At 45.1% G+C, this 10,473-nt stretch overlaps 1 protein-coding gene across 7 annotated transcripts in view; it reads left to right on the top strand.

Moving 5' to 3' along the window:
* Window positions 1–2,556: 2,556 nt before the first annotated feature.
* Window positions 2,557–10,473, top strand: part of Ralgps2 (Ral GEF with PH domain and SH3 binding motif 2) — a 129,616-nt gene continuing 121,699 nt past the window's right edge. For 3 of the 7 annotated variants that reach the window (XM_028760745.1, XM_028760723.1, XM_028760751.1), the window contains exon 1: window positions 2,557–2,655. The gene's annotated coding sequence lies outside the window, so the exon portion shown is untranslated. Of the gene's footprint in view, window positions 2,656–3,079; window positions 3,200–3,275; window positions 3,400–4,448; window positions 4,536–7,358; window positions 7,414–10,473 lie in introns of those variants that run through there. The other 4 variants (XM_028760733.1, XM_028760728.1, XM_028760743.1 and 1 more) reach the window with 4 other exon arrangements.

Here is a 10,473-nt window from a genome sequence, read left to right as displayed (position 1 = left end):
AAAAAATTAATGCTCTGGTAAAGAAAATTTGTTGCAAATAGTCATTGCTTCATTTACATATAAATGGATGGGGAAGAGACTGAGAAATAACTCACGGTTTATAAACAACAAAACCACAAAAGGATAAGCTGTTTTGTATCTTTTTTGGTTTTTGGAGCTAGGGTCTTATAATGTAGCCCAGGCTGGCCTGGAATAGAAGACAGTCCTCCCACCTCAGCCACCTGAGCCCAGGGATTACAAATCCAGTACCACACCCAGCTTCTCTTTTTGTGGGCACCCAGGCCATAGCTTGTGGGGAGAGGGCAGCTCTAACTTTCCACTTGATTGCGGCAGGGTCTCTTTCATTTCTGCTGAGGAGCTGCACAATTATATTCCAGGCTAACTGGCCCAAGAGCTTCCAGCCAAAAGTCTGCTGTTTCTACCTCCCATTTCCCTGCAGGATTTCAGAGATTACACATGCTTGCCACGTCTAGCCTTTTACTCATCATGCAGGGATTGAACTCTGATCCCCAGGCCTGCCAGGTTATGGCCTTTGCCTCTTGAGTCATCTTCCTAGCTTCTCCCAGGTTTTTGGTTTTTTTTGTTGTTGTTGTTGTTGTTGTTGTTTTGAGACAGGGTTTCTCCGTGTAGCCCTGCCTGTTCTGGTTGTTGTTGTTGTTGTTTTTAAATATATTTCCATACAGAAATTCTCCACCTTATCAAGTTCAGAAAATACTGAGCTCTTCAGGTTAATAAAAGTGTGGTTTTGCAGGCTGTCAACATGAGCAATCCATTTTGAGTGACTTATTCCAAATTCAGACATTCTATAGGCATAGGAATCTACTATATAAATCCACGAACACTTGGGCCTTTTCGATTCAAAGTTGGAGTGAAAACTTCATTGCTTTTACAGTAAACTGTGAAAATTATTGGCAGATGTGAGGACATGGGAGCTTTGTTTTTATGAAGCCCCAATTCAAATTTAAAGTAGCTGCAAGACATTTATACCAAATGAAATTCCCCGAGGTTCCTTGTTTTTTCCTACTTTAAAAGCAGTTAATAACTTGGGATAATGATATATATATATATATATACATATACATATACATATATATATATATATATATATATATATATATGTATATGAATGTATTATTGTTGGCACATAGCCATCCCACCTTTCCCTTCCTTAATCTCTAACTTGGGGAAAGAAATAGCAATCATTTACTCAGTAACCCAAAGGGTTTTTTTCCCCCTCCCAACTGTTAACTTCAGTTTGTCTGTTGTTTCTTTGGGACTTGAAGCAAATAGCATCTAAGTGAAAACTCACAATTCTCATGAAGCCTTTTTGTCAATAGTGTTTCTTAGCCCCGCCCCCTTTTCTTTAGTCTATGCTCCTTTGAAATTTTCTGACAGTTTTTTCTTCTTTTTGGTTTCTGTGCATCGATCAGTGATTCCAACGTAAAATGCAATAAAAATCAGCACTGGACTTTATTGCATTTCCTTGCTTCGTTTCTATCTTACATCTACTTTTGCACAGGGGTGATTTAACCAAGGGGATGAAGGGGCATTCTACCTTCTCCACAGAAGGCAGTCAAGGGGGACAGTGGTTAACTTTCTTCTGCATAAAAGAATAATCCGTTGTTTTTATTAGTTATTATAGGGAGGAAGGAAATCAAACGAACACTTTTAGTCCCTTCACAATCTACACTCGGTGCTGCTATTGAATTGTCCCTCCACCCTCTACTGCATATCGCCTAGAAAAGGACCGAATCTATTCCCGAATGACCTAATGACACACCAAGGTGGCTCACTGAAAACCTTCCACTAAGTCACACTGCATCAAACGGTGCTAAGTTTAAGTAGGCCACCTAGGTGCACCCCGTGAAACAACACCCTTCCATTCGCAGGAAAAATTTCACCTTTTAGAATCACGTTCCCGCGAGGACGTAAAAATACTGTTCACCTGGAACTCATCAATCTGGGACTGGGGGGGAGGATGCCAAATATTCTGTTATTTGCTCATTAAACCAGGGGCAGCCACCCAGCTTAACACCTAAAGAGGCCGACCCAACACTTCCGGCATGATACTGTGCCAGAGTACCGACTCCATCATTTAGGATCCCACGGCTGTGGGGTCTCTTCACATCTGCAGCTCGTCCACTTGTCCGCGACGACTCCTAAGGACGCCGCCCGCACGGGCTGGGTGTGTGATCTGGAGGCCAAGCGTTTCCAGACTTTTGTCCTCTGGCCTGAGCGGTGTCCGCGTCGCAGGCGCCAACGAGACACCGTGCGGGAGCAGCCGCGGGGCCCCACCTGTCCGTCCTGAGCCCTGCAGCCCGCGCTGCGGCAGCGGCTGCGGCTGGGGCACGCGCGGCGGACACCGGTACGGGCGGCAGTTGGCCTCGGCGAGCACAGCCCGGCGTCCGCAGCGTGCGCCGAGACCCCGGCGACCCAACAGCGTTCCCGGCCGCGCGAGCGCGCTCGGTTGGTGCGCGCGCCGCTCCGCCCCGCCCGCCCGGCGCGCGCCCCCTGCGCGGCCGGGGTGGATCCGGCGCACTCCCCTCCCCCGAGCGCCGGCGGCGGGCGCTGAATGAGAGACGCCGACTGCTCGGCTGGGCGAGCGCTGCCTCGGGAGCTGCGGGCGAAGCGGAGGCGACGGCCGCGGCTGCACAGGTCGGCGTGGCGGGCGGCCGTGCGGGGAGGCGCGGGCAATGGCGGCGGCCGCGTTGCGCGGTGCGGGAGGGCGGGCTGCGGGTCGCTCGCGGTCCCGCGGTGGCGGAGGCCCCGGCGTCGCCTCAGCCTCTCAGGTGAGCCGGGGCCGGGCCCCGCCGCGCCAGCCACACCCCCTCTCGGGCAGGGCGCCTGCACCCCTCACCGAGCTGAGGCGGGTGACCTGTTGCGGGGCCGAACCGCCCGCGGAGCGCGGGGCGAGCGGCGCCGAGGCCGCGCGCGGACACGGAGAGGGGCTCCCGCACCGCCGCGCTATCTGCCCGCAGCGCCCGGAATTCCTTCGCTGTGTGGGCTTAGGCGGGCTCGTAAACACCGGGCTTGGGAGGCGATGGGGAGCTGACCTGGAAGGGAGCCCGGACCTGTGCGCTGCCGCGGCTGGCTCCCCGCCCCCCTCGAAGCGCTTTTCCTGCCGCCGTGTGCGGTGTAGACGCAGGCCGGTTTCAGGGTGCGTGGGCGTGTTTGCGAAGAAGCTGCGAGCTGATAGGAGGTACCTTAGTACGAATGTTAATTTGTTTGAGCTGGGAGGGGAGAGGGAGGAGGAAGAAAGGGGCCTGATGGTGGCTGTGGAGGAGGGGCGTTTGCAACCCGAAATCGCTCTGCAGAAAGCGCTCCAGCGACAGCATCCAGCGCCCATTGTTTAGGATCGGAGGATGAAAGCCGGGGCTGCAGTTAATTGAGCCTTTCCTCGTAGGTGCTCTGCATCCCCCACACCTCCCCTTATAACACTTAAATAACGCTAGAGCTTTGTTTCGGTGTCGGTGTTTGTTTATGAGTTGACTTTGGCGTTGTTTATGTAATGTTTACCATCCGGTGGACTCGAGGTCGTGTGTCTTTGAAGATGACCATTAGAATGTTGTGGAACTTTTCGTTCCTTGCATGAAGGAGTACCGCAGTGCCACAGTTCGTTAACTTGCAAACTGTAACGCAAACTGTCCCACCCAGATATGATTGTTTGCGCTGTAGCATCATAAATATAGTAAGCGTAATACTGTTACTGCAGAAGTGGGATTTGTAGCCGAACAGTATTATTTTAATCATAATAACCTCTAGTGAACAAACATGTGTAGTCATGAAGCTTCAAAATGTGGAAAATTACTTGTCTTATCCACCTGTATACATTAAATGTGTTTATTAGAGCTCCCTTGAATGATTTAAGTGTAGTTATTTTGAGTTTAAATTCTGGCATAGTAATTTTGAAATTGTAAGACCCAGTTCATTCTTTCTTACCATTTCAGAGATTTGACTTTTTCTGGAAATACTGTTCTCTGTCTTTTTTCACCAGATTGCAGCAGAAGCTGAAAGATCTGCTTGTGTGTCAAGATCCCAGTATACTTTTCTGGTATTACAGTATCAGGAAAGATACACCCAAAAATTCTGAGAGAAAATAAAACTTAAAAGATAACTGTGAACCAGACATGTGTGAATAATGCAATTTGTGTGCATTAAAAAAAAAAAGAGCATACCGTTTTTAGTTTATTATAATAGTCCATACACTTAAAATTGGGGCAGTGGTTGCCTTCGATGAAAGATGGCTTTGTTGTTAATGTTAATTTATTGCAACTTGAAACTTTTTTTTTGAGACAGAGTCTCTCTGTAGCGCTAGCTGTACTGGAATTCACTACATAGACCAGGCTGACTTCTAACTGCCTGAGATCTGCCTGACTCTGCCTATGATGTGTTGGGATTAAAAGCTTTTAAGCTTTTGTCTAGAGGCTAGTTAATTCTGCACACGTGGAGTGCACCTGCTTACTGCTGTATCCTGGTAGATGTGGAGGGGATGCTGCAGAATAAAAAAGCATGTGTGCTGTGATGGAGATAAAATGGTAAGTGGGCAGGTCTGTTAGTTTAAAAGTCAAAGTAAAAACTCACGGTGCCTTTTGAGTTAGGATATTGCTTGCATTTTTCCTTCTGAGAATAGAAGGAACTGTTAGTGGATAAAAGCAAAACAGTTGTCTTAAACTGTGCTTATGTTTAAACACACTAGGTATCTGGTTTCCAAACATACTCTAAATATACTCTACCTGGAGTCAGAGGGTGTGTGGTTTATATGTGGCTAAACAATTAATCTGTTGGTTTATATACTTAAATGAAATGTGTGCTGATATTCTTCTCTTGGTATTTGTTTGTAAGAGTCTTCAAGGGAAATAAACCAACACCCTCCCTCCAGAGAAACAGCAGTCTATCCTTCTGTTAAAGAAAAATCTTACTGGATGTGAAAAGTCTGATGAGCAGAGATTAGTTTATGCTCTGATTAATAATCACAGTGACACACATTGGTGTAGATCTTTGTAGATCCAGAGCTTTGAAAGTATTTATGAATAATTGGTTACTTCTTAGGACTGTCAGTAGTTAACCTTTACCCTACGCAGGCATTATTCTCCTCATTTCACAGGAGACCAGCTATCAGTAATCATACAGTGACCCAGACCCAGACTGTCCTGATGCTAGAGTGTGAAGTCCAGCCTCTGGAGTGTAGAGCTTTGGGGAAGGTGCACAGCTGAACACTTAATGTACTACTAGCCTCCAGAAGTTTCCAAGAAGCTTTTAACCGATAATCTATTAGTTAAAACTGCCTTTGTTTTCTCTAAAGCCCTGTTTTCCTTTGATATGGAAAATGAACACATACAAGCTTTTGAGAATAAAATGCATTAAAATGGACCTGTTTTTTGAATGTGAGCTTTTGTTTAATTTTGCTTTTGAGATGGTTACTTCTGTCTGCATTTCACACTTTTTAATAGTTATTTAGTGTTCAATGAAAACATAATTCAGATAGCTTGAAATAGGTCCCCTGGAAAAGAGTGAGTTTATTGCATTACTCTATAATTACTTCCTTGTGTTTTAAATTCCCATTAGCTCCTTTTTAATGAGAATGAAGATTGGATATGATAAAACTTCAGTATTTTTTAATTAATCTGTACTCTTTCCTTTTTCATGCTTTATAGTTTTATTTTCTTTGGTTCTCAAGTTTTATTCAAGAACTCATTCTAAATAGTCCAGATGGGTTTTAATCATCAACCTCCTCCTTCCTTCTCTCTCTTCCCTCTTCCCTTCTCCCTCTTCCCTCTTCCCTTCTCCCTCTTCCCTCCTCCCTCCTCCTTTCTCTGTCTCCTTCCTCCTCCCTTCTTAGAAAAGTACCTGACACTTAATGTTCAATTATTGGTCAGAGATTATCTCCAGAGAGTAAAATAATTGATATTAAATGATATGACCACTTTGTTCTTTTTTTAGAAGTTGGTATTTTAACTAATACAGTTAAAAGTTACCCTTCAAGACTTTGCATAAAAATTGCCTTCTCTCTTCATGCCCTTCTTCCTAGGTCCTGCTTACAAAGCAGCGGTTTTTGATATAATTGACTGTTTCTTTCGATACTTTGTGTCTTATTTTCTTTCTCCTGCATGAGTGCATGGTTCTGCAGTTTTATTTTTCAACTTCAGATTTTTTTTTTACAAAAGTATTTATTTATTTATTTATTTATTTATTTATTTAAGAATATTGTCAGAGGGCATCAGATCCCGTTACAGATGGTTATGAGCCACCATGTGATTGCTGGGAATTGAACTCAAGACCTGGAAGAAGTCAGTGCTCTTAACCACTGAGCCATCTCTCCAGCCCCAACTTTAGATTTCTTACAGTGGCTTTGCTGTAGGATTCCTGTAATCTTGAACTTCTCTGTTGTCTTCCCTGTACTGTGATGTCATGCTTTTGATTTCATTGTTTATATTATTATGAATCTGTAAATATGTTTAACAGTTGAACATTGCTGTATACTATGATTAAATTTCTTGGGGTTAGATTGTTTTCTTTTGTAATTTTACTCACTTTCTTATTTGTCTTTACCTTTTTCTATGGTCTGTCCAAATCTATAAACACATAGGTTAATAAATATTCAAACTTTTTAAAAATTGGGAAGGGGTCTCCTAAGCCCTCTGTTCTTGCTCAGATCTGCAGTGCTGCTCTGTGCTGGAGCTGCACAGCTTGAGTCTGTGGCTTCTCATCATTGCACGTCTGGCAGGTGTCCAGTTTGATGGCACTGGAGCCTGTGCTCTCTGGATTCATGTCCCCCCCACCCCCACCCCTTTTTCAGTTTTTCTTGTTTGAGTGAGTTGCATCTTTTGTTGACTTTAAGATGTCTCACTCTTAACAGTCCTACTACTTGCCTGGCAGTGGTGGCGCATGCCTTTAATCCCAGCACTTGGGAAGCAGAGGCAGGTGGATTTCTGAGTTCCAGGCCAGCCTGGTCTACAGAGTGAGTTCCAGGACAGCCAGGGCTGCATAGAGAAACCCTCTCTCGAAAAACCAAAAAACAAAAACAAAAACAAAACAAAAAAAACCAATCCTACCACTTCAAAGCTGAGGCAAGAGGGTTTCTGGGAGTTCCAGGCTAGTCTGGGACAAAGTGTGAGACTGTTTTATAACAAAATTATGTATAGCAGAGTGAACCTTTTGAATTGTTTATGTTGCTGAAAATGCTTTGTTCCACCTTGATCGCTGTCTGGGCTAGGTTCTGAATTAAGATGATAAATGTTCCTTTGTTCACTGACCCTTAGTTTGCTATTCTGTAGTGTGAGAGCAGCTGCAGGTGGCTTGCAGGTGGCAGGCCTTGTGGTTTGCAGGCTTGATCTAGCTTTACATGTGTTTTACCAGCAGAGCGTGCTACTGTAGACATGGGAGAGAAAGCAGAACACGGACGGAGACATGATGGTAATCGCTTCAAGTCTTCTCTGAGTGTTTCTGTCCACTTTATGGGAGTTGGTCATCAGCGGAGAGCAAGGAGGAAAGGAGACTGTAACAGATTTGAGAAGAAAATATGACATCGTCAGAGTGATGGCGGGATATAGCAGGAACAGTAGTAGTGTGATTGCCAGGCTCCCCTGAAGAGATCATTTCTGAATTTTGTAAATTCTTTGTGTGTGTGAGATACATGTACATGTGTGTTGCAAGCACATGCCACATGTGAGTGGAGGTCTTTTTCCAGCTTCCCCTCTTCTTTAAGACAGTATCTGTTTGTTGGTACTGCCAACCTCAGGCTAGCTGGCCTGCTTTTAGGGATCCTGTCTCTGCCTCCCATCTTGCCTTGCAGCCCTGTGATGAGCATGTGCACTGCTGTGTCCATCTTTACATGGGTTCTGAGGACTCAGACTTAGTCTCCACATTGCATTTCAAGTGTTTTGCCCACTGAGCCATCTCCACAGCTTCCATGAAATTTTTGTTTAGAACTTTACTAGCAATACTTGTAAAAATTTATAAAGTATCTTTCTATTGATTTCTAATATGTAAGGTAAGAGATCCCTGCTCCTCCAGGTCTTGCTCTGAAGTCTTGGATGACCTGGAACTCGCTATGTAGACCAGGCCAACTTCATAAACTTCATAATTCTGGCAGTCTTCCTGCCGCTTGAGATGCTAGGACCACAGGAGTGCTCTACCATGCCTATAAGCAGGTTTTTGGTTTTGTTTTTTTTTATTGTTGTTGTTGTTGCTGCTGTTGTTTTTATTTTTTGTCTTTGGTAAAAAAGATGGCAAAACACTTTCTAGTATCACTGTTAGCTTTTGAAGTTTCTAAAATCAAGTGTTGTGCTCAGTCTTTGTGTTGTCACAGGTGCTTGCAGATGCTGTCTTGGTCACACACAAGCTGTGTGGGGTTAGTGCTTCCTTCTGTTCAGCTCTGTCTGGACTCCAGCCTCCCTCCACTCAGTGTGATGTGCCCCTCCCAGTCCCCACCCCCGCCGGACTTGACTTGCCAGTGTCTTAGAGTTTGCTTTTTAAATTTTCATTTATAAGATTTATGTGTATGCCATTTGGTTTTCTTCAGAGTTTTCCTGAATTCATAAACTATATTATAAAGCATTCTCTCTTTTTTTCTTTCTGACTCTGAAACAGTTTCCTAGGGGTTATGTATGAGTGTGAAGGGTGAACAGAAAGGTTCTAGGACTGAAGGTGTGTCTCTGTGATGGGGTTCTTAAATATACCCTGCATGTGCACGGCCCTGGTGTCGTCCCTTGACCCCACTTAAAAATCCTAGAAGAAAATATGTCTGCATGAGTCTTGTAGCTGAAAGAGTCATTTGTTGTTGTTTTTGTTTGAGTAAAGCATGAAAAGTCCTGGCCTGAAGAGGAATGATTGGTAGTGTGCTCTAACTATCTGTTCATCAGATAGTAGCATTCAGAGAACAAAAGGGCAAAGTTAGAAAAAAATGACAAGTTAGAAAATGTGTTTGCAGTACTTGTCTCTGCCAGAGGGCTTGGATTGAGTATATTTTAAAGATACATCATTGTGAAAACATAGCAACAAATGCGTGAAGGATCTGAAGAGGTATTTACAAAATGAAATGTCCTAAAGGCCAAGGTAACCAAAGTCCTCGTATGTCAAGTTCAGAAAGATACAGTTTAAAATGAGAATGCAATGCTGCCCCCAGAATGGCGTTAATGAAAATGCTTGAAACACACAGGTGGTCAGCCCAGAGAGATATTTGACTTGGGAGAGTCCCTCAGTAGCATCTGCTAAAACTCTACATGTGTGTGCTTGGATCCAGCAGTCATACTGCAGACTGGATGTAACCTGTCAGCTGCTGGAGTCCTTTTAGTCTCTGCAGATAGAAATTTGGAGTAGCTGAGAAACTCTTGTTAGAGTTGACCAAACTCTTGCGTGCCTAAGGCCTAGGAGCCAGGGTGGCAGACTCAGCTATAGCTCCAGTCTGTAAGAATTGAGTGCCCATTACACCAGGCTTTAACCACAGGCAGCCAGATCTTTGGCTTCAAGCAATAGTAAGCAGTAGCTAGCAGCCACAGTGGCTACTCGGTAATGTTACTGCTCCTGCCTAAGCCTCCGGTCATGCTTTGGGTATTGGACCTATAGTCCCTACAGACGCTAGTGTTAACAGGTCTTGGTCCTACCTAGGGTGTCATGACCGTTTACCCTTAAGACTTGGCAGAGCTCTGAACTTCAGCAACTGCCCCACAGTGTCTTGCTGTGGCCATGGCCCTTGCTGACCACCCTCTCTCCAGCAGTCTGACTGTTGCTACCATTTCTGCTGCCTTGGCTGCTGCCATCGCTCTGCTGCATTTTTTGCTGAGTCCTCTTTGTGTGAGCAGCTCACCATGCTGTAAGAGTGGTAAAGATCACAAGTGGCAAGGACAGATCCCTGAGAAGCCAGTTGTGGGCCTAATGTTGCGGCACTAAGAGGTCAGCACAGGAGAGTGTCTCATGGTTGACTCTAATGAGCGGTAGTTGGCTTTTAGCTAGAGAAGAGTGTTGGACAAGGGTGTTCCAGCAGTCATGACACTGCCTTCATGCAGTCACAGGCCTCCTGCCGGAAGTGCCCCCTTACTCCTTTCGTCTGTGAAAATGGCTGCTGTGTTCACAGGGGCTTGCAGGTCAGCATTGACTGGAATAAAGCTGTAGAGTTCCAGAACTATGTGTGGACAGCAACTGTTGCTGTAGTGTAACCTCCAAGGCAAACCTAGAATGCAATAACACAGCTGGGTTACTACTAGGGCAGTTCCACTGGCTGCCAAAGGGGCTGTCTGACTGGCAGGCATCTGCTCCAGGCAGCCAAGTACCGGGGAAGGCTCTGACAACTGTCAGGGAGTCAGATCATCCTGCCCTGTCTGAGCTTATGTAATAGAAATAAATATTCAAGGGGTGTGTACGACAGAGGTCTACCACGACTTCAGCAGTCCTTGATGTTATTTACCAGTGCTGTAGTCTTAGCCACATGTAGGCTGGGTCATTTTGTCTGTCTCAGACATAATAGAAATCAGACTA

Source organism: Grammomys surdaster, unplaced genomic scaffold (assembly GCF_004785775.1).
Source record: "Grammomys surdaster isolate TR1022 unplaced genomic scaffold, NIH_TR_1.0 130, whole genome shotgun sequence".
Classification (NCBI taxonomy): Eukaryota; Metazoa; Chordata; class Mammalia; order Rodentia; family Muridae; genus Grammomys; species Grammomys surdaster.
The sequence above is the reverse complement of the archived record's forward strand: the minus strand, read 5'-3'. Positions and strand labels throughout refer to the sequence as shown.